The 25317-nt window shown below is 42.5% G+C and overlaps 1 long non-coding RNA gene across 1 annotated transcript; it reads left to right on the forward strand.

The window, feature by feature from the left end:
• The first annotated feature begins 144 nt into the window (after positions 1-144).
• Positions 145-25158, forward strand: LOC309644979. The gene is made up of 2 exons (XR_014254683.1): positions 145-240; positions 22975-25158. It is a non-coding gene; the product is annotated as an uncharacterized lncRNA (long non-coding RNA).
• Positions 25159-25317: the final 159 nt, after the last annotated feature.

The following is a 25317-nucleotide window of genomic DNA, read 5'->3' on the forward strand; positions in this document are numbered from 1 at the left end:
GTCGCGCCCCTCGCCTTTGGAGTTGGGAAAGAGCAGCGCGGGCGCTCACGCGCGCCAAGGACTTATGGTCTCTAGATCTCAAGCAGCCAGGAAGGCTGCCGGCCGCTGTCGCTTCACAATGAGCGTGTGAAGCGCTGGGGGTGGAGCCGAAGAAGCAGAGAGGAAGGAAGAGCCGGCCGCCCCGCCTAGGCCGCCGGCGTAGCGTCGGGATACCTCCGCAGTCGTGTGAGAAGTCACGACGTAAGCTGCAGTTCTTCCGCCATTTGGGGGCCCATGGGCGGAGTCTTGAGTGCAAAAAGAAATCCCGCGACTAGACCAGGGACTTATCCTAGGCTTGTGGTAGGTTGCATGGGGACCTTATCTGCTTTACATAAAAGACTGATAGGCATTAAAGTTATCAGTTTGAGCATGCTGATCTTTGGGGATAAATCTATGCCTAATTCTAAATTATTTTAATGATTTTCAACCTAATGGTTTCTCCATGCCCTAGGATGAACCCTTAAACTGTAGTAACAAAGAGACTGAAGGCCATAGTTCCTAGGGTCTAGTTCAAAATCCTCCACCCAACTCCGCAATGAAGGCAGCCTTCATTCATTCAAATTAGTTGGGCATTAGGACATTAGGCTAGGTGCTTTGGATGTAACTAATTAAACCACTTCTTGCTCTCAAGGAGTTCAAACTAATGGTAGATTCAGAGAATTAGATGAGATCTATTAGGTGAAGCACACGGCACTATGATAGTACACCTAATTCAGCTTTGGGTGATGGATTTCTAGGCAGGGGAAATAGGATATGACAAGGTAAGAAAACTTCATTATGTCGAGTATAAAATAAGAGGGAGGAATTTAAAAAAAACACACACACAAAAACTGGAAAGGTAAGTAACCTGGGACGAGAGTTTAAAAGAGACGTGGAGGGACTTCCCTGGTGGTCTAGTGGCTAAGACTCCGCACTCCCAATGCAGGGGGCCTGGGTTCGATCCCTGGTCAGGGAACTAGATCCCACATGCCACAACTAAAGATCCTGCATGCCACAATGAAGATCCTGCATGTGGCGACGAAGATCCGTGGTCCACAACAAATACCTGGTGCAGCCAAATAAATATTTTAAAAAATAAATAAAAGGCACTTCCCTGGTGGCACAGTGGTTAAGAATCCGCCTGCCAATTCAGGGGACACGGGTTTGAGCCCTGGTCTGGGAAGATCCCACATGCCACAGAGCAACTAAGCCTGTGCACCACAACTACTGAGCCCGCATGCCACAACTACTGAAGCCCACGCGCCTAGAGCTCGAGCTCCACAACAAGAGAAGCCACCACAATGAGAAGCCCGTGCACCGCAACGAAGAGTAGGCCCTGCTCGCCGCAACTAGAGCAACTAGAGAAAGCCTGCGCACAGCAACGAAGACCCAACACAGCCCAAAAAATTAACTAATTATTTATTTTTAAAAAAGAGACGTGGACATCATCCTCAAAGCAGTGGGGAGCCTTTTACAGAAAATGAAGAGAACAGATTTGCATTTTTAAAAGGACTACTCTTTCTTTGCAAAGTGGATAATGGAGTGGAGAAGTGATGGGTCTATGGTCTTAATCCTGGCAAAACTTTCAACATCTCATTCTCTCTTCACTCAGGCATTAGCACTGGAACTCCTCCAGCTCCCAACTCTCCCCTGAACATGCACACACTTAGCTAAAAGTCTACCTTACTCTTTGGTAACTATTCCTTCACCCCACCTCACTCCTAGCTTTTTAGAGTGTTAGGTTCCCTCCCTCTGTGTTTGGCCAGCAATTTTCTCCACTGTATTCTGTGAGATCCCTTTCATTCTGTTTTCCTGCTGGTATCAGCTCCCTAACGGCTGGGATCTTATTCTTGCTGCTCCTTCTGCGATACCTGGCACAATGCAGGCAGTCAATTAAATACCTATGAAGTGGATGGATCCAAGAGGTATTTTGAGGACCATGTCTCCTGGATGTCTGAATAACTGTCTAGCTCTTTCCTGGCATTATGCCACCTCCCCAGCCTCGTTATGGGCACTCCTGTCTCCCCACCCACATTCTGCTCCCACACTCTGTTATGTCTCAGCCTGTTAAACTCCCATTTCCGCAACATGCCTTGCCCTTATTCAACTCTGCCTTTACATGTGCTGTTTCTTCACCTACTGCTCATTCTTCAAGCTCAGGTGTCAGTTCTTTCGAACATCTTGTTATTGACTCCCTCCTCCAGGCTCCCAGAACACTGTTTTTTTTTTTTTTTTTTTGGCTCCCCTTTCCATTGGAGCCTAATGTCATTAAGGTCAGGGACTGTATTTTACTCATTTCTCTATCCTTCCTGTCTAGCTCAGTGGCTGGCACACAGTCATTCAATAAATTGATAAATGAATGAAATGTCTTATTACCTGCAATTTAGAGATTATATCCTGTGATTTGCTCTGGGGTGATCTCCAGGGTATACTGTTAAGTGAAGAAAGCAAAGAGTATTAACTATGCTTCCTGTGTGCAAGGAAGAAGGGGAAATAAGAAAACAAATATATCTGCAAATTCTTCCAAAGAGAAACGCAAGAAGGGTAAACCAAAAACTAATAAAATTGGGCACCCATGAGGCTTCCCTGGTGGCGCAGTGGTTGAGAATCTGCCTGCCAATGCAGGGGACACGGGTTCGAGCCCTGGTCTAGGAAGATCCCACATGCCGCGGAGCAACTAGGCCCGTGAGCCACAACTACTGAGCCTGCGCGTCTGGAGCCCATGCTCCGCAACGAGAGAGGCCGCGATAGTGAGAGGCCCACGCACTGCGATGAAGAGTGGCCCCCGCTTGCCACAACTAGAGAAAGCCCTCGCACAGAAACGAAGACACAACACAGCCAAAAATAAATAAATAAATAAATTTTTTAAAAAATTGGGCACCCATGAGGGGTAGGAGAAGATGAGGGTTCCTTGGTTGTTGGGTTACATCCCTCTTGTTGAGGGAAACAACAGTGCCCTGAATGGGGAAAGGGAGACACTTCTTTGAGCCTTTTCATATAGTTTTGACTTTTCAAATAATGGTCAACATATTAAAAAAATTAAATCAACAGAAACAGAGTACCTAAAATCTGAATACAGATATAAATAAATGAACCCAACACTATTTTAGATAAGTAAAAATAACACCCTTGGGCTTCCCTGGTGGCGCAGTGGTTAAGAATCTGCCTGCCAATGCAGGGGACATGGGTTCGTGCCCTGGTCCAGGAAGATCCCACATGCTGCGGAGCACCTAAACCCGTGCGCCACAACTACTGAGCCTGCGCTATAGAGCCCGTGAGCCACAACTACTGAAGCCCGCATGCCACAATTACTGAAGCCCGCGCGCCTAGAGCCCGTGCTCCACAACAAGAAGCCACGACAATGAGAAGCCTGCGTACCACCAACGAAAAGTAGCCCCTGCTCGCCGCAACTAGAGAAAGCCCAGGTGCAACAACAAAGAGCCAACACAGCCAAAAATAAAAAACAAATAAATTTATTTAAAATACCATGTAGGGCAAAAAAATAGAACTAATTCAAGTAACTTTTAAGCACCTTCTGCTAAAGAAAAAAATATCTGCAAACCTTGAATTCTTCTTAAGTCAGTGTGCTCTAGTGGTAAGGGCATGGCAATTCGGAAATTATTTGGGGTGCATGGTAGGATTGAGCACGTGAGTAAATATGCAGACTGGTTGGGAGCGTTCTCACTGAGGAAGTAGGGAGAAGCAAATGTGGAGTGAGAGAAGTGAGCAAAAACTGTGGGGACTGGAATGGGAAGCATCAGTATAAAATTTATGGGAAAAAATTAGATGGATAGACAGACTGATATTTACACAAGTTCCCAGATCTTGTTTACTAAATATTCCATCGAAAGAAACCAGGGCTCCTTGAAGAAATGGCTGACTCCAGCCTGGACAGGCACAAGGAAGGTACCAGATGAGCTTGGAACATTTTGTTGTGCCAGAAAATAAGTACTAAAAACATTTATAAGCGCATCAAAGAGCCACAGGAGCCATCTTAAGAAGGCCAAATCTGGCACAATTTGAGCATCGAAACAAATAAGGATAGTGAGTGATTATAGCTCATTGAATAAAAGAATCCATGCATCCATACTGTTAACAGATATAAACATACATGCAGGACTTCCCTGGTGGCGCAGTGGTTAAGAATCCACCTGCCATTGCAGGGGACATGGGTTCGATCCGTGGTCTGGGAAGAGCCCACATGCCATAGACCAACTAAGCCCATGCAACACAATTACTAAGCCTGCGCTCTAGAGCCCGCTAGCCACAACTACTGAGCCTGCGTGCCACAGCTACTGAAGCCCGTGTGCCCTAGAGCCCACACTCCGCAACAAAGAGTAGCCCCCGCTCGCTGCAGCTAGAGAAAGCCCGCTTGCAGCAATGAAGATCCAATGCAGCCAAAAGTAAAATTTAAAAAAAACTAGTAAATAAATAATGCATACACTGCTAAAAAGAAGAAACGTAGAAATGACTGTATTTTTCAAAAATGTCCATGGCATGAAAGGCAAAGAAAGGTTGAGGAACTGTTCCAGATTAAAGGAGGCTAAAGTGACTAACAACTAGATGAAATACTTGATCCTGGCCTAAATCCAGAACAAAATTGCTATAAAAGACATTGTGGGGGGCTTCCTTGGTGGCACAGTGGTTGAGAATCTGCCTGCCAATGCAGGGGACACGGGTTCGAGCCCTGGTCTGGGAGGATCCCACATGCCGCAGAGCAACTAGGCCCGTGAGCCACAACTACTGAGCCTGCGCATCTGGAGCCTGTGCTCCGCAACAAGAGAGGCCGCGATAATGAGAGGCCCGCGCACGGCGATGAAGAGTGGCCCCCACTTGCTGCAAATAGAGAAAGCCCTCGCACAGAAACGAAGACCCAAGACAGCCATAAATAAACATAAATAAATAAATATGAAAAGACATTGTGGGGAAAATTGATGAATTTGGAATATAGACTATGAAGTATTACATCCATGATAAATTCCTTGAATGTGCTAACTCTGTAGATGTGTAGGAGTATATTCTTAGTAATTATACACCAAAGTATTAATGGGGCAAAGGAACATGATATATGCAACCTACTATTAAATAGTTCAAGTTATATATATTCTTTATACACCCACAGAGAAAATGATGAAGCAAATTGGCAAAATATTAGTTGTTTGTGAATCTTGGTAAATGTCATACTATAGTTCTATGTAGTAGCCTTTCAACTTACCTGTAAATTTGAAATTTAAAAAAAAAAAATTTTTTTTTTGGACACTCAGTTTGTGGGATCTTAGTTCCCCAGCCAGGGATTGAACCCGGGCCCTTGGCAGTGAGAGTATGGAGTCCTAACCACTGGACCACCAGGGAATTCCCTGAAATTATTTTAAAAATAAGGAATTTACATGTAATTAAATAAGTAAAAATTATTTGATACCCCTAAAGTTAGGGAAAAGAGGGAGAGTAAACCACCTAATTATATTTACTAAACACTCATAAACTTGTTGATAAATTAGGTGAGGAGTTTTTAGCTCTTGAGAGTACCCTTAGGCAGTACCCCAGTGTTCACTGCAAAGTAATCCCACTTTGAGGTTCAGGTGTTACCAGACTCCACTGATACAAAGAGGCCACATTCCTCACTTAAGACATGTTAAGAGAGAGTGGCTGGAACAGCAAGAGACATTCGTTATGATGAAGCCCAGCTCAACGACATCTCCCCGACAGATATCCCACAGGGGCAGTTTTCCTTCACAAAGGCCTGCACGGTAGCAGAAAGAATAGAGAGTCTGTCCCGGGAGACAAGAACTCTAGCTCTGCCTTTGTCTCTTATTAGCTCTACCGACGAGGGCAAGTGATTGGACTTCTGCGGCCCCAGTCTGAATCTGTAAAAGGAGGGGCTGGATTAGAGGAAGGATCCCATACTCAAATTCCTGCATGAGACGGGTAATAAAATAGGGTGAAACAAAGAGGCACCGTGAAACTGGAGAGCATGTGCCCTATCTAAAAGGGGTGCCTGCTTCTCAGCTCCAACCAACTAATGCCAGGCAGGGATGTGTCCCAGTGTTGCCAGAGATCTTGATTTAAAACAAAAAAGTAGAAGAAGCCAGAAGTTTGGATTTTTAAAAATTGAAATCTCCCAATTTTTCTTTTCTTTTTCGGGGGAAATATTTTGTGTGCCAAACAATGTATGTGTGCAAGCCACAGTGTGCAGCCATCAGGTTGGATGAACCCCAGTGTCTGCTGTCCTCCTTCACCAAGGTCTTTCCAATGCTGCTCATGCTATCCAAATATGGTATGAAGACCTGCTTCAGCCTTCATCAGAAGAAGATAGGCACACCTTAGCTACGCCTTCGCAATCAGTTTGGAGAATAAGCTCCCTTTCTGAGCATATCTTGCACTTCCTTTCCAAAAGAAGACTCTGGATTTCTCATTTCCCTCCCAATGGACCACTAGGCACAGATCTCCATGACTGCATCCTTCAGGAGGAAAGTAAGGGCAAGAGCAGATGACACATTAACAGATGCCCTACCCACATTTTCCCACTTGATTCACTGGGTTTCTCTATCTTCTTTAGGTCTCTCAGAAATTCCATCACCTTCTTTTGGTACCTGCTCATCAAACATTTCTTCACTTTCTGCTTCTAGGACCTGGCTCTCTCATTTGTCTCCCCTGACCAGTCTCTCATGTTTATCTCTGTCCTCCTGAACATCGACTCAAAGACTGAGCTCATTTTCTCCCACACATTCAAGCTCACTCCTTCCATCTCCTTCCAGGAACCTCTCCATTCTTCAAAAACCATCTTTCTCTCTTGCTAGTGTCTGGCCCCCAATCCCTTTGCACTTTCCTGGGCTTTGCATTTCAGTATTTACATATCATGTTTTCATCTCTCCCCCACCTTCCAGTAATCCAGAGAACAGTGGGGTCTAGCACTCCTGCCTCCTGGGAGCTCCAGCCCACTTGATCATAGGGACTATGCTTCCAAGTCTACCTCAAGGACAGGAACCCAGTTCTCGGTGGCACCTCTTCCCTGTCCCCTCCATCTGCTGCTTTTCAGATCTTGAAGACTGGGAATACATAAGGATGCTAGAGTAGTTTCTCCTTCCAAAGAATCAATTGCCTAATTTTCTCCTCTCCCTGTCCAGAATCCCAGGACTTCCACAAGAAAGGCAGCAAAGTTCCTGCCCTTCTCAAGCTGCCCTGCCCCTCCTCGTCCATGTCGCCATGTCCCCAACTTTTATTTCTTGTCTCACTCTAGGGTCTTCACCTTGTTCCTTCTCTACCCCCAGATACTTCTGTGCTTCTTTAGATGTAGAAAATCACACAGCCAGGGCAGTGATGCTCATCAAAACGGTCAGGATGATATTCCTGTGGCTCATCATCACCCTGAAAAACCTGTTGCCACTGCCAGTCTCCTGACCATGGAGGAAGGAAAAAGTAGAGTCAGTTTCCTGAGACCTCTGGAGCAGACTCTTCTCCCTGGAAACTTTCTCACTTGTTCCAAGGAGAAAGACCTTCCCATAGCTCAGTGTTCAAATCCCTTAGAAATGATCCTTCTCCTGAGTATCCTCCAAATCTCTGACCATGTAGCCTCTTCGTGATGTTGGATGGATGAGTCCACATTCAAGAACTTTCCTTGTCCAACCCCGGACCAAGCCTGAACCAAGCCCAGACTTTTCTCCATGAACACCCTCTTCTTCCTCTCAGACCTGTATTCATTTCCCCAGTGCCCCCCTGTCTCTCATGCCTAAAATGCCACACACTGACTTAGAGTTACTTTTTCATTCACTTCCCCAGGTGCCCTTTGTTCTCTTTTCTTTGGTTCGTCTTTCTGGTTCTCGGGCAAGTTCTACCTTCTCTCCTCCTTCAACCTTTCCAATTCTCTTTTAGTTGGACTCATTTCATACCCATGTCCCTTTCTCCTGACTTCTGCTTTCCAAAACGATCTCTTATTTCTAGAAGTAACCTTCTAATCCATCCCGTTCTCTCACTCATTCATTCACTTATGCATCAGCATTAATGGAGTGTCTATTATGTGTCCAGCACAACCCTAGCAATGAAGAGTGGATTTGAAGCTGAGAGGCAATAAATTGATAACCATCATCGTAGCCATCTCTTTGGCTATTCAGCTTTTGTATGCACCCTATTTTTTACACATTAGAACACCATGCCACTATGTTTCCACCTTATAAGATACAGCTACCCTTCATACAAGTGGAGTTCTTTCCTGTTCCCTAAAATGAGGGAACCATCATTGTATAAATTGCTGGTTATATGAATTACTCCTCAAATTCAATCACAGTCCTACAGAATATTCTACTACCTAAGCACTAATTGTAAAGTTAACCCCCAACAACTTGTATAAAAATAAAAATGAGAGAGAAAAAGAAATTGGTTAGCATATACAAATAAACACGTGAATATATTAAGGGAAGAGAAAATATGCCAAGCTTCTACAGTTGCCATTTCTGTAAGTGGTCATGAGGCTGTAATTAATAACTATAGTTCCTTCTTCAAGTATCCAAGCCATCTTTCCTTGGCACTCAGTCAGAATCTCAGATAGTTGGGATTTTTACCTGGTGGAGTGATGCAAAGCTTCATTCCTTATGGGTCCTCAATTATCCTGCCTTCTTTTAATTGTGGTAGCTCTCCATTAACCTTTGTAACTGGGCATGGAAGTAGTGCCCAGAGGCACCCCAGAGAACCCCTGGGTTTCAGACACACCATTCTCACCCCCACTGTGTAGCCGCAACCCAGTCTCCCCTGGTCATAAGTGTCAATTACTCCAGCCAGTAGAGTAACCCCCATTTTTTGCTGATTGGCTCAGTGGCATGAAAGTCCAAAATAGCCCAGCGGAAGTCTCATCTTCCAATTCAATGGAATCATCCTTGTGTGCCCTAGTGGAAGAATTCCTCCCTTGAGGACTAAGTCTTCCAAATCAGCAGAGCTCAGAGTTGCCAAGATGAGAAGCAAAAATTCTACAAGTGGGTTATTAAGTATAATAATGAGAAGAGTGGGCTTCCCTGGTGGCGCAGTGGTTGAGAATCTGCCTGCCGATGCAGGGGACACAGGTTCGAGCCCTGGTCTGGGAAGATCCCACATGATGCGGAGCAACCAGGCCCGTGAGCCACACCTACTGAGCCTGCGCGTCTGGAGCTTGTGCTCCGCAACAAGAGAGGCCGCGACAGTGAGAGGCCCGCGCACCGTGATGAAGAGTGGCCCCCGCTCGCCGCAACTGGAGAAAGCCCTCACACAGAAACGAAGACTCAACGCAGCCAAAAATTAATTAATTAATTAATTAATTAATTAATTAAAAATAATTTTAAAAAATAAAAATAAATAATGGGAAGAGCAAGATTCATTTCCACCCATTGATTCTCAGACCCATGTATTCTGGCTTTAGGGGAAACAGCATCATATAACGGTCTCTGATTAAAGTATACACTCCATGCTGTAAAAGAGAACCCCATCCTTTCAGGGTGTGGTCTCCCAAGTGATGCCATAATTAGCCCTTAGCCCTTATAGGTAGCCCTTCTTGCCATAATATTCTCACTCCATGGACTGGGGAGCCATTGTGGGGATCCTTCCATTTGCTATCAAGGTCTATTCTAGTTATACTCTCAGGAACTTAGAAATAAACGCAGGGTGGGACTGTGGATCAGCTGAGCCCTCTGTGAGTTGGGCTAAGACCCCATCTATTACCTGACCACCTTAAGCCCCCACTTTGATTGGTGAGCCACAGTAGCATTTGGATCCCCAGGAGTTACCAACAATACATAGCCAGTATCTAGTAATCCTCAGAAGGTCTGGGTATTTCCTTCTCCCTAATGTACAGTCACTCTAGTAAATGGGCCACAGTTCCTTTCTTGAGGACACCCAACCTCTCCTTCAATCAAAGGATTCTGGATCTATGCTGACTTAGGTCTGGAAACTGGGAGAGAAACCAGGGCTCTCCACTGTGGTGACTCAAGTTAGGTTTATTGGCTACCAGAGCAGGATTTTTTCCCCCTGTTATATAGACCAAGCAAATTTTTAGTAGGCTTCTCATCTATTTGTTCTTAGGAACATGGTAACCAATTAGCCACTGCCAAAGATTGCTGTGGGCCAAGGCATTCCAATTAATGGTATATCCTGCTGCCCTTTACAGGAGATGCATCCGTCTTGTCTTTGGTGGTAATATACTGTCATTTGGCCTCTGCTACTTCAGGTTCCCATTATCCCCATTAAAATCAGAGAGCCCATCTCAATGGTGGCATCCTCCATGGTAATACCTGGCTTACACAAACACACAGCAAAACGGAGCTTTCAATAATGAGGTGTTGGGACTTCCCTGGTGGTTCAGTGGTTAAGACTCCGTACTTCCACGGAAGGGGGCGCGGGTTCAATCCCTGATTGGGGAACTAAGATCCCACATGCCACTCGGCGTGGCCAAAAAAAAAAAAAAATGCAGGTGTTTCCCTCACTAATGTATTACTCAATGCCTTTGTGAAGGAAATATCTTCTAGGCCTTCTCATGAAATGTAATTAGGTGGTGATTATTTTAATTGCACGTGATAAATCTACTCCAAAATTCCTATCTCTATTCCCTGCTCTACATCATGGCAGGAAGGTTCTGGCATCTCAACTTCACTGAAGGTAGGCCACTGTTAAGTTCACATTGCAGTCAACTTACTATGTAAACTGTTAAAGAGCCACCTGCAGCTATATGAGCCAACACATTAAATCCAGTCTCTAGCAAGTGCACCCATATCAATGAATTCAACCCAACCCGGGGCTATACTTTGCTCTACTTGGTCTAACACTCTTAGGATCCCCTTCTGCACAAATTCCCCAGGTTTCTGCTGATATATATTAGCAAAGTCTTGCAGTTCTTTTGCTGTATAAATTATTTCCTCCTGGGTTATAGTGTGCACCTAAATCCTCTGGAGCCCACCGAGATTTGACCCTTGTTATGGATCTAATGGCAACAGGAATAGTTGTGGTTTTAAGGAGGATGAATATCCCCTTCCAAGGAATCTGTCCCAGGTGAGGTTATCACAGAGTTTTCAAGCAAGGAACACTAGTGTCCTTAGACGTCAGAAGGCAAGATAGTTCTACTGGCAAGGGAGGCCCAGAAAACTTGTGTATTCAAGATTATCAGTTTCATCATGGTTCAATATAAGACATCCCTATTCCAAGTTTCAGGATCCCAATCTTTCCCAATCAGTGTCCAGAATTACATATAAGAAACTTGTGAGACTGTGAATGTAACTATCATTGTAATTCATCAACTCACAGAATTCATTTTTAAACCAGCTTAAATTGAGGTATAATTAAAATACAATAAATTGTACAAATTTAAAGTGCAAAATTTGGTATGTTTTGACATATGTATACAACCATGAAACCGTCACCACAATCACAATAGTAAACATATCCATCACCTCAAAAGTTTCTTTGTGACCCTTTGTAATGTCTCCCACCTGACCCTCTCCAAGCCCCCCATCCCCAAGCAACCATTGATCTGCTTTATGTCACTATAGATTGCCTGCATTTTCTAGAGCAGGAGTTGGCAAACATTTTCTGTAAAGGACCAAATAGTAAATATTTTAGGTGTTGTGGGACAAGAGGCAAAAATGAGGATACTATAGGTACTTGTATAACGAGAGAGAAAACAATTTTTTATTTGTCAGATTAAAAATATAATAACAATGAGTACAATTTTTGTAATTTAAGTCTACTAATGAAAATAATGGAATTTTTTTGTATAACATTTTGCTTAATTGGGGTTCAAAGTGAGTGTTCCCTATCATCAAAATCTATCACGTTTATATGTTAATTCAGATTTGTAATGATACTTTTAATCTGTGTCTTTCACACAGACAGGTACTGCAAAATACAGATATCAATCCACAAGCATTTGATTTTTTTTTAATAGGATGCTTTTTTTTAATCTTTTTTAAAATTTTTATTTATTTATTTTTGGCTGTGCTGGGTCTTCATTGCTGCATGTGGGCTTTCTCTAGTTGTGGCGAGCGGGGGCTACTCTTTGTTGTGGTGCACGGGCTCCTCATTGCGGTGGCTTCTTTTGTTGCAGAGCACGGGCTCTAGGCGCGGGGGCTTCAGTAGTTGCAGGACAGGGGCTCAGTAGTTGCAGTGCGTGGGCTCTAGGGCGCATGGGCATCAGTAGTTGTGGCGCATGGGCTTAGCTGCTCCGCAGCATGTGGGATCTTCCCAGACCAGGGATTGAACCTGTGTCCCCTGCATTGGCAGGAGGATTCTTAACCACTGGACCACCAGGGAAGTCCCAAGCATTTGATTTTACTTGAGCATATTCATCATTTGGAAGGCATTTAAAGAATTCTATTATTTTTTTTCTTGATATTTGCTTTTTAGCATGTCACCACATGGCAGATTGATCACTTCCAATTGTGGTTATGTGGAATAGCCTCAATCACACAGTTAAATGGATTTTGAAATATGGAAATTTCCTTTGTACTGCTTGTATTAAAATCCTAAAAAATGCTGCTGGAATTGTAGTAGTTTGAGCTTGGAAAATAACAGCTATTACAAATTTGTGGGGGAATGGAGATCTTGCTTCTTGTTTTAACTTTTGACATCATGTGTATAATGCAGCTTGTCATTACTTGTGATTCAGACAATGTTGTCATTGAAATTACTTTACAGCATCATAATTTATGTACATAAATGCTATTTTGCCTTGTAATTTTAGGTTTAATTCATTAATAAACATTGTCAAGTCTGAAACAAAAGCTAGTTACCAAAGCCATTCAGTGTTGGATAGTAGTGGTTGAGTTTGATACTTTTCATTCAGAAAAAATTTTAATCTAAGTTGTGAGTTCAAAAAACCACAATAAAACTTTAGCACTGCTAAGACATCAAACTGTTATGGGGTAGGGTAAGACAGGATATTCAGCTTCCATTTCTAACAAAAATTTATGATGGTTAAGTCCACAAGAGCAAATGAAGTTCACAATTGGCAGTACTAGTTCCATATCGTATAATAGATTCAAATAATTTCTGCAAAGCACCTACTGATGAATAATACAATTTATAATTATAGGCTTTAAATACCTCACATTTTCACAAGCTTTGTAAATTTGTCCAACTAAGGCTTTTTCTATTCCACATATATTTTTACCAACATCAGTTGTAACACATCTTAGCAGATTCCACTTCAGTTTGTACTGAATTAGTGTTTTCTCAATTTCTTTAAACATATTCTTACCTGTACTTATTTCACATAGACTATTCATAGAGGCTAATTCTTGAGTTACTTCAAACACTGATTCCTCAAATAAACACACTAACTAAACAGTACTGGTAACATCTGTTAAATCATCAAGAGCCAAGAAAAACCACTTGAAAGCATTCCCTTGTTTTGTTTTGTTTTGTCCATGCAACTTGTGGGATCTTAGTTCCCCAAACAGGGATTGAACCCAGGCCCTCGGCAGTGACAGCATGGAATCCTAACCACTGGACCACAAGGGAATTCCCATTCACCTTGTTTTTTAATCATCATTCATGTTGCTCCCAATTTCTTCATCTCTTTTGAGCAACTGTTCTCACCTAATGACTAAATAGTCTAAACAAGTTTATTTTCTCTGAACACATTTCTTTGGTTACTGCAATCAACTATCATCACTATCTCCAGAACTCCTTTCATCCTGAAAAACTGAAACTCTGTACCCATTAAAAAATAAGTCCCCATTTTCTTCTCCCTCCAGCCCCTAGCAACCATCATTCTATTTCTGTTTTTTATTAATTTGACTACTCTAGGTATAACTGAAATCACACAGTATTTATCTTTTTATGATTGGCTTATTTCACTTAGCATAATGTTCTCAAGGTTCATCCATATTGCAGCTTCTATGAAAATTCTATTCATTTTTCTGGCTGAATAATATTCCATTGTATGTATATAACACATTTGCTTATCCATTCATCCATCTGTGGGCACGCAACTGTTTATAATATTCCCGTATAATACTTTTATTCCTGAGTGTTGGTAGTGATGTCTCTTCTTTTGTTCTTGTTTTATAATTTGAGTCCTCTTTTTTTTTTCCCCCTCTTGGTCAATCCATCTAAAGATTTGTCAATTTTTAACTTTTTTTAAAATAATTAATTAATTAATTAATTTTTGGCTGTGTTGGGTCTTTGTTTCTGTGCGTGGGCTTTCTCTAGTTGTGGCGAGCGGGGGCCACTCTTCATCGCGGTGCGCGGGACTCTCACTGTTGCGGCCTCTCTTGTTGCGGAGCACAAGCTCCAGACGTGCAGGCTCAGTAGTTGTGGTTAACGGGCCTAGTTGCTCCGCGGCATGTGGGATCTTCCCAGACCAGGGCTCGAACCCGTTTCCCCTGCATTGGCAGGCAGATTCTCAACCACTGCGCCACCAGGGAAGCCCAAGATTTGTCAATTTTGTGGACTTTTCAAAGAATCAAATTTCAGTTTCATTGATTTTTCTCTAGTGTTCTTCTATTTTGTTTCATTTATTTCTTTTTATCATTTTCTTCCTCTGCTTGCCTTGGGTCTAGGTTGCTCTTCTTTTTCTAGGTTTTTGGGTTTTTAGTTGTTTTTTTTTTTTGGCAGTGCTATGGCTTATGGGATCTTATTTCTCCGACCAGGGATTGAACCCGTGCCCTCGGCAGTGAAAGCGCAGTACTAATTGATTTAAGATCTTTCTTCTTTTTTTTATATACATAGTTACAGCTATAAATTTCCCTCTAAGTACTGACTTAGATGATTTCCCTAAGTTTTGGTATGTTGTATTTTTGCTTTCATTCATCTCAAAGTACTTTTATTTTAAAAATATTTATTTGGTTGCACAGGGTCTTAGTTGCGGCACACAGGCTCCTTAGCTGTGGCATGCATGTGGGATCTAGTTCCCTGACCAGGGATTGAACCCTGGCCCCCTGCATTGGGAGCACAGAGTCTTATCCACTGTGCCACCAGGGAAGTCCCTCAAAGTACTTTTAAAATTTCCTTTGTAATTTCTTCTTTGACTCATCAATCTTTTTAGAAGTGTGGTCTTTAATTTCCACATATTTGTGAATTTCCCAAATTTCCTTCTGTTCTTGATCTCTAATTTAATCCCTTTATGTGTGGAGAACACACTTTGTGTGATTTCAGTCTTTTTAAATGCACTGAAGTTTGTTTCATGGCTTAATATATGTTCTATCAAGAAGAATATTCCAAGTATACTTGAAAAGAATGTTTATTCTGCTGTTGTTGGATACAGTGTTCTATAGATGCCTGTTAGGTCTAGTTGGTTACGCGTCATTCGAGTGTTCTATTTCTGTTAATCTTCTGCCTACTTATTGTATACATTACTGAAAGTGAGGTATTGAAGTCGTCAACTATTTTTGTTGAACTGTAATCTCTCTTCAATTCTGTCAGTTTTTGCTTCATGGGGCTCTCATATTAGGTGCTTATATGTTTATAATTATTGTATCTTCACAATGGTATGCTTTTATCATTATAAAATGTCCTTCTCTGTCTCTAAAAACATTTTTTTCTTGAAGTTTATTTTGCCTCATATTAGTATAAACACTTCAGCTTTCTTTTGCACTGTATCTTCTATGATATACAGAGCGGGCCTTGGGCTGTGTTTTGTGAGGGAATAGCGCCCCCTGGGGAAATAAAGGTAGTGCAGAGGGTGAAGACAGACACTAGGTCAAGGATGTCAGAGGACTGAAAGGCAGCAAAATACTAGACCCTTCTACACTCAACCTTGAGGAATCTGAGGCCTGGCGGTTCGATCTGAGGGCATCCTAGGTCCTGAAGAGGGGACCAAAGGCTTGCTTTGTGACAACTGTCTGGACTGTTCTGACAATCCCTTTCTCATCTCTTCTGACTGCAGATCTGTTCTCCAGAGCACAGGGGTGGCACTTCCTTCCCCTCTTTCTCTTGAGAGTGAGGCCTTGTTCACATGTATCCATGGGGCCCAGATCAGGGGCTAGCACAGAAAAGGTGAACCAAAATGACTGTTTAAATGAATGACATTCACTGAATCTCACCCCAGTGCCTTCCTCAAAGCCCTGCATGAAAGCCTCAGTAAATCTTGGCCAAATGCTTAATTAATTCTTACTAACAGCATGATGAGAGCAGAATTCAACAAACTGAGAGCCCTGGGGCTGAACCTAGCCAGCAAATATTATGTTTGTCCTACAAAGTACTGATCAGTAAAGTGTTTTATAAAAACCCAACATACCGGGCTTCCCTGGTGACACACTGGTTAAGAATCCGCCTGCCAATGCAGGGGACACGGGTTCAAGCCCTGGTCCGGGAAGATCCCACATGCTGCGGAGCAACTAAGCCCATGCGCCACAGTTGCTGAGCCTGCGAGCCACAACTACTGAGCCCACGTGCCACAACTACTGAAGCCTGTGAGCCTAGAGCCTGTGCTCCGCAACAAGAGAAGCCACTGCAATGAGAAGCCTGCGCACCGCAAGGAAGAGTAGCCCCCGCTCACCACAACTAGAGAAAGCCCACACGCAACGAAGACCCAACGCAGCCAAAAATAAATAAATAAAATTTTAAAAAATCCAAAATACCAAGATCAGGAGATTTCACAATAAAATCCAAATTTCTGCTTCTCTTGAAATATCAGCTCTGGCAACACTGGGCCCGTATTCTGAGGGGCTGCCTCCTAAAGTAGGGCAAAGCTCTCCAGTTTGTCACATTTCCACCATCCCCTATTGCCTTTCTCATTTATCTTGCTTCACTGCATTATTTACTCATGACTGCCCCCTGTAGGCACTGTCTTGTGATCCCTAGACTAGAACAAAGGGGGTGTCTCTCTCCTGACCCCCAATAAGACACTGGGAAGTGAAACATCATTCCCAAAAGTGGTTACCCAGGTCAAAAGGAAACAAGTTTTCCTGTTAAAAAGAACGTGACTCATAGCAGAAATCCCAGTAGCCAGGTCAGAAATTCCCCTGGAAAGATCCAGTGGCTGCTCCCCAGAGGCCAAGAAAACACACCCATCATGTATGTACCAAGCCCCTCCTGCTGGTTCACCCCACCCGCTGGAGAGTTATATAGGATGATCCCAATTGGTAGTAAACTAATATACACATGCCAGAAAAAAAAAAAAAAAGGCACCAAAATGTTAAAAGTGTTTATTTTTAAAATACAGGTGATTTTATCGGTTTTACACTTTCTAGTATTTTCCAAATTTTCTACAATAAGCAAGAGTGACTTTATAGTCAGAAAAAATTTTTTTTTCTTTGAAATATCACTCAGGTTGCATGTATGAGTTATTGGTGGGTCTGCCACACCTCTCAACTACATGCCCCTTCCTACCACATTCCATACCTCCCATAGCCCCAGGGCCTGGACTGAACCCAAGTGGGGGCTTGACATCTGTTAGCAATGCCCTTAGCTTTTCATTGGCCATAGCCTTTCTCTCTGCCTGACTGAGACACACCATGTGGTCTTTAGAGTAAAGGTTTGGGCTGTGTAGCCACTTTCTACCCCAAAGAAAGCTGCCGTTTGTTTTCAGACTCCAGAATTTGTTTCTTAGACTGAGATGTGCCAAGACAAGGGCTAGGAACTCTTGTCCTGTTTTCTCGGGGAGGCCAGCCCAGGAATTGTGGCAGAGATTCCAGGAGAGGCATCCGTAACTTATAGCAGGAAGATAACAACTTGCGGCCTGAGTTTCTTTCCTACACTAAGGGGGAGAGAGTCATGGAGTGAGAATTCGTAACAGTCACAGAGGGATGCAAACGACCTTGGGAAAATAACTTTCCTTGTATTTTAATTTCCTCATCTGGCAAATGTTGACTACAACACCTGAAAGTCCTTTCAAGTACTAGCATCATACATTTCTTTTATATTTAAAAGCTGTATGACCTCAAGCAAGTAATTAAAACTCCCTGATGTTTATGACAACATAGCACATTGCATGCTTAAACAGCTTTTTACAATTATACTATCACACATCTTGTTAAATCTTAGTGTGCCAGTGATGTAGCTATGGAGAAATTGAAGCTCAGAGAGGTTGAGAGAAATCTGCCCCAGATCACACCTACACAGAAGTGGTGGCAGAGGAACCAAAACCAGGTTCTGGCCCTGCATCTCCCACTTCACTCTGTCCTTCCTATCCACAAGGTTGTCACCAGCCCAGGAAAGGCAAGCAAGCCATGGAGAGCATTACATACGGGTGTCCTCAATGCTCTAAACCTCTTGAGACCTCTGTCCATATGGTAGCTGTATAACTCTTGAAGAAAATGCCAAACTGTTTTCCAGAATGGTTATGCCATTTTACATTCCCACCGTGTATGAGTTCCAGTTCCTCTACATCCTGCCCCCAACACTTAGTACTGTCAGTCTGCTTAATTTTAGACATTCTCATAGGTATACAGTGGTATCTCATGGCTTTAATTTTTATTTCCCTAATAATCAATGATGTTACGCCTCCTTCTAATGTGCTTATTGGCCATCGATATATCTGGTAAAGCGTCTGTTCAAATCTTTTACCCATTTTTAAATTGGGTCGTGTTACTTCCTTACTGAGTTTCGAGAGTTCCTTATATATTCTGGATACAAGTCCTTTGTCAGATACATGATTTGCAAATTTCTCCCAGTCCTAGCTTGTCTTTTCATTCTCGTCAGTGACTTTTGAAGAACAGAAGTTCTCAATTTTGATGGTCCAATTTATCTTTTTTTTTTCTTCTTTGAAGCATGCTTTTGGTATTACACCTAATACATCTTTGCTTAACTCATGGTAACAAAGATTTCCGACCAATGTTTCCTTCTAACAGTTTTATAGTTTTAAGTTTTACATTTAGACCTTTGATCCATTTTTGTTTTATTGTGGTAAAATATACATAAGATGAAGTTTATCATTAAAAAAAAAAAGACACTATTTTTAAGAGTTTTTTTTTTTTTTTTCTGGCTGCACCCTGCAGCTTTTGGGATCTTAGGTTCCCCAATGAGGGATTGAACCTGGGCCCTCAACAGTGAGAGAGCAGAGTCCTAACCACTGGACCGCCAAGGAATTCCCATTAAGAGCAATTTTAGGTTCACAGCAAAATTGTGCAGAAGGTACAGAAATTTCCCATATACCCCCTGCTCCCACACATGTACAGCTTCCCTTATTATCAATGTCCCCCCACCCCCTGTACATTTGTTACAATCAACAAACCTACATTGACACATCATCACCCAAGGTACATAATTTACGTTAGGGTTCACTCTTGGTGTTATACATTCTATGGGTCTCGAGGAATGTTTAATGACATGTATCCATCATTATAGTATCACCCCCAGTAGTTTCACTGCCCTAAAAATCCTTTGTGCCCCACCTATTCTTCCCTCCCTCTCCCCCAATCCCTGGCAACCACTGATCTTTTTAGTCTCCATAGTTGTGCCTTTTACAGAATGTCACATAGTTGGAATCATACAATACGTAAACTTTTCTTCGGACTGCATTTTAAAGTGTCCTCCATGTCTTTTCATGGCTTGATAGTTCACTTTTTAAAATTTTTTTGGTTCAGTTGGGTCTTCATTGCTGTGCGCAGGCTTTCTCTAGTTGTGGTGAGTGGGGGCTACTCATCGTTGCAGTGCGTTGGCTTCTCATTGAGGTGTCTTCTCTTGTTGTGGAGCACAGGCTCTAGGCACACGGGATTTAGTAGTTGCGGCACTCCAGCTCAGTATTTGTGGCTCGCGAGCTTAGTTGCTCCATGGCATGTAGGATCTTCCCAGACCAGGGATCGAACCCGTGTCCCCTGCATTGGCAGGCAGATTCTTAACCACTGTGCCACCAGGGAAGTCCCAGTTCATTTCTTTTTAGTGCTGAAAAATACTCCATCCTCTGGATGTACCACAGTTTACTTATCCATTCACTTACTGAAGGACATCTTGGTTGTTTCCAGGTTTTGGCAATTATAAGTAAAGTTGCTGTAAGTACCCATGTGCAGGTTTTTGTGTAGACGTTAAGTTTTCAACTCCTTTGGTAAATACCAAGGAGCATGATTGGTGGATGGTATGGTAAGAACATTCTTTGTTTTGTAGATAATTGTCAAAATTGTCTTCCAAAGTGGCTATACCATTCATTTTGCTTTGCCACCAGCAATGAATAAAATTTCCTGTTGCTCCACAACCTTGCCAGCATTTGGTGTTGTCAGTGTTCTGGAATTTGGTCATTTTAATAGGTGTGTAATAGTAATTTTTAACGATTATTAAGTACACAATTCAGGGGCATTAAGTACACTCACAATGTTTTGTAACCATCACTACAATCTACTTCCAAAACTTTTTCATCACCCAAAATAGAAACTCTTTAGCTATTAGCAGTAATTCCCCATTTGCCCCGCCCCAGCCCCTGAAAACCTCTATTCTACTTTCTGCCTCTATAAAGTTGCCCATTCTAGATTCCTCATATAAATAGACTAACAGAATATTTGTCCTTTGCATCTGGCTTATTTCACTTAGCATAATTTTTTCAAGGTTGTAGCATGTATCAGAACTTTATTCCTCTTTAAGGCTAACAATTATTCACTTCATGTATAGACCACATTTTGTTTATCCATTTCTCTGTGGGTGGATATTTGGGTTGATTCCATCTTTTAGTTACTGTGAGAAATGCTGCAATGAACACTGCTGTACAGGCATCACTTTGAGTTCCTATTTCCAATTCTTTTGGGTATATACCTAGGAGTGGAACTGCTTGGTCATACAGCAATTCTGTTTAGCTTTTGGAGGAACCACCAAACTGTCTTCTGTAGTAGCCTCACTATTTTACATTCCTACTAGCAACATATGAGAGTTCCAATTTCTCCACATCCTCACCAACACTCATCTTCTATGTGATAGCAGCCACCCTAATGGGTGTGAAGGGGTATCTTGTGGTTTTGATTTGCATTTCCCTAAAAATTAATAATGTTGAACATCTTCCCATGTGCTTATTGGCCATCTGTTTATCTTTTTTGGAGAAATATCTTCAAGTCCTTTGCTCATTTAAAAATCTTTTTGTTGTTGTTTTTAAGAGTTCTTTGTATATTCTGAACAATAACTCATCAGATGTATGATTTGCAAATTTCTCCCATTCTGTGGGTTGCCTTTTCACTGTCGGTAGTGTCCTTTGATGCAACTGATTTTTGTGTTGTGTGCCCTGTAATTTTGCTGAATTCGTTTGATCAAGTAGCTTTCTTATGGATTCTTTGGAATTTTCTCTATACAGGATCACCGCATCTGTTAATATTTTACTTTTTCCTTTCCAATTTGGATGCCTTTTCTTTTTCCTGTCTAATTGGTTTGGCTCAAACTTCTAGTACTATGTTGAGCAGCAATGGTGATAACAGGTGTCCTTGTTTTGTTCCTGATCTTGGGGGAAATGCTTTCAGTCTTTCACCAGAGAATGTTGGCTATCAGTTTTTCATAAATACCCTTTATCATGTAACGCAGGAGTCCCCAACTTTTTTGGAACCAGGGACTGGTTTCATGGAAGACAATTTTTCCACTGGTTTGGGGGGGAATGGATCAGGTGGTAACGCGAGCGATGGGGAGAGACAGATGATGCTTCACTCTCTCGCCCACCTGCTGCTCACCTCCTGCAGTGCGGCCTGGTTCCTAACAGGCCGTGGACTGGGCCCTGGGAGTTGGGGACCCCTGATGTAAAGAATATTAATTCCCTTCTATTCCTAGTTTTCTATTGTTTTATCATGGAAGGGCATTGTGTTTTGTCAAATGCCTTTTCTGCATCAACTGAGATGCTCATATGGGTTTTTCTTTGTCCTATGAATGTGGTGTATTACACTGATTTTCTTACATTGAACCACCCTTGCATTTCTGCAATAAACCCTTTTGGTCATGGCATATAATCCTTCTAATATGCTGTTGAATTTAGTTTGCTTGTATTTTGTTGAGAATCTGCTAAGAACTTCTATCTTTCCATCCACTTAAAGTGTGTTTATATTCATTTCATGCAGTAGTTATAATAGCTGCTTTATAGGTTTTGATATGAGCTGGCATCTGTCAATGGACTTTTCCCTTGAGAATTGGTCACATGGTAATTCTGGACAATATCTTGGACATTTTGAATATTATGTTGTGAGACTCTAGATTCTGTCTAAATCCTCTCAAGAATATTTTTGTTTCAGCAGGCAATTTAACCTGTCAGAAGGATAGGGTTCCTTAGACGTTTTAGCTGCCTGTGCCACCACTACAGCTCTAGCTCTATGACAGGGCCATACTTGGGCCAAAATAGGAAGAGAAACAGAATGGTGATTCCCCTTCTTTAGACAAGTGTCCCCTTTTCCTGGTTCCTCTGCCCAGACAATAATAGTTTTAGCTGCCAGAGCTAAAGTGCTGCAGCCTTGCAACTTTTGCCTGCTCTTGGGGGCCAGCAGAGGAAAAAAAAGAAATGGATTTCCTATTATGTTCTCCAGCTCACAGGATCCCTTTTCCCAGTCCTCTGGCCAAAGCTAAGCTGGGTTCTTTAGGGGGTTTTGCAGCCTGACCTCAGAAGTGAAAGCCATGAAAAAGGAAAAACACCAGGAAACTCAGCCCTGTAGGGTTTGCATAAGTTTTGACTCCCCCTCCCTAATCTGACTTATTTTTCAGAATCCTCAGGTAACTTTTTGTATTTTTTCCAATTTTTGGTTATAATCAGTTGGAGATAGGCTGTAGTGGGCTTAAATCTTGACCAGCACCAGAAGTTGGGAAGCAGTTTCTGAGAACTCATGATCTGTGCTTTCACACAATTTCACAAGAGCCAATACTGTTGCTTTCCACCTACACTTGCATAAACTGATGCTAGGAAGTTGCATCTGAGAACTGTGAATTTGCGCTTGCTTTCACAAAAATGGCTGTCTTAGCTACATTTGCTCAAATTCATAACAGGAAAATTTATGAATCTAAGCTTAGCTTCCCCAAAAACTGTTTCATTCTTATTTCATCCAAATTTGCTTGAACATACTTTTGAGACATTTTGATTGGAGTTTCTTTTAACAAAAAGTGTTTTTTATCCTCTAGGTTTGCTCAGACTCCTGCTGAAGTCTTGAAAACTTTTGAATCTGACTTTATTTTCATAAAAGACTATTGTTTCAGCTAGATTCGTACAACTGAGAAATTCTGTGAACTCTTGAAAATTTTGAGAAAAACTTGTGAAGTTGAGCTTTTCACCAAAACTGAAGGGCGTGGGACTTCTCTGGCGGTCCAGTGGTAAAGAATCTGCCTTCCGATGCAGGGGACGGGAGTTCAAACCCTGGTCAGGGAACTAAGATCCCACATGCCGTGGGGAAACTAAGTCCATGCGCCACAACTACTGAGCTCACACGCCTCAGCTAGAGCGCCTGCATGCCGCAAACTACAGAGCCCACGTGCTCTGGAGCCTGCACGCCACAACTAGAGAAGAGAAAACCCACACACCACAACTGGAGAGAAGCCAGCAAGCCACAACAAAGAGCCTGCGTGCCGCAACTAAAACCTGACACAACCAAAAATAAATAAATAATCTTTAAAACAAAAACAAAAACAAAAACTGAAGGGCGTGCATTGGCAGAGGTCATATTTTGCCTCCCTCCGTAAGGCCAGGCTGAGGCAAAATCATGTTGAACGTATTCTAGGCCTCCGTCAATAATGCCATGTGGTACAATTCCAGGTGGCACCAATCATTCTGTATCTAGGGCAGGGATTGGGGCAAATCTGGTCCATGGATTGTTTCTGTACAATCAGTTAGCCAAGACTGGATTTTACATGTTTAAAGAGTTGTTCAAAAGAAAAACGGTATATGTGACAGATCACATGTGGCCTACAAGGCTTAAAATATTTAATATCTAGCCCAGACAGAAAAAGCTTTGACAACACTGTTCAGTGGTTACCAGTTCTAGACTGGAAAATGGAAAGGGACTTCATGGAACCGGGCAACACAATGACTGTACCTTCTGCCAAAGGATGCTAAACTGGCCAAATTTAGTACGGGGAAGCCTAGTCTAGAGAGGCAGACTCTTCAGCCTTTCCATCACCTTTCCTCCCTGGTTCTACTGCCTCTGTGGCCACTCCTTTCTTTGGCTTCCCCCTTTCACCTACCACTCACATGCTGAGAGTTCAGTCATTAGCTGTCTCCTCCTCTATGTTGACCATTCCTGAAATATAATTATCACTAAGTACAACGGTTAAGAGCTAGGATCACAGAGTCAGGCTGCCTTATTGTGCATCTATCTACCGTACTTCCTAGTTATGTGATCTCAGGCAGATCACTTAATGTCAGTTTCCCCAACTATAAAATGGAGATAATAGGATTATTCTAGAAGGATTAAATGAAGTAAGGCGTGTAAAGCACCCAGCATGTAAGCAGTCAATAATGCTGGCTCTGATAAATGTTACCCACTACCATACTTTTGACAACCATTTATAAGCCACTCAATCCAAAATCTTTTGTTCTTTTCCTTCTGTGACGGACTAATAATTGTGCCCCCATGGTCCACTCTCCTCTTCTTTTAATAATATAACCCTTAAGTTTAAATGAACACACAACCATCCAGATAGAGGCATTTTAGCCTTCTCCACAGGATGGTAAGAATTTGAGACTAGGTTCTAGCCCATGGGATCAGGGTAATTTCCAGGCCCTCTATTTTCTCTTCCCCTTCCTATGGGCCTGAACAAAGATGTGGGGCTGGTGCACTAGCTTCAACCATACAGATGAGAACCACCACCTAGGGGATGGTGAAGCATTAAGACAGTAGGACCCTGAGTCCCCAGATGATCCTGTAATATAGTTGCTTAACTGCAAGCCAGGGCCACTCACCTACCTCTGGACTGTCATATGAGAACTAAACCATTTTGTGTGAATCATTGCTTTGGAGTCCATTTGTTAGAGCAGCTTAATAGTCTAATTAATATGCATCCCAAACCTTAACATCCAACTGCCTTGCTTATGTCCCAGAGGAATCTCAAACTCAACATTCGTAAAACCAACCTCATTATCAAGCCCACTCTGAACCCCTGCTCTTCTTGTATTTCTGAACACAAAGACTAGCCCAACAATTTCTTGATAACATCCCTACTGTCAATTTATCCCCAGACACGAGAATCTGTCGCTCTTACTACTCTCAGATTCAACCTGTCACAGAACCCCACAGCTTGACACATACATCCCTCTTCTATCATTCCCTCACCTCTGATCCCAACCCGATCCTGGCTTTATTTATTTTTATTTATTTATTTAGACCGTGCTGGGTTTCACTGCTTCGCGCGGGCCTTCTCTAGTTGCGGTGCACGGGCTTCTCATTGCGGTAGCTTCTCTTGTTGCGGAGCACGGGCTCTAGAGCGCAGGCTCAGTAGTTGTGGCGCTCGGGCCTAGCCGCTCCGCGGCAC

Source organism: Balaenoptera physalus (assembly GCF_965194825.1).
Source record: "Balaenoptera physalus genome assembly, chromosome: 16".
Lineage (NCBI taxonomy): Eukaryota > Metazoa > Chordata > Mammalia > Artiodactyla > Balaenopteridae > Balaenoptera > Balaenoptera physalus.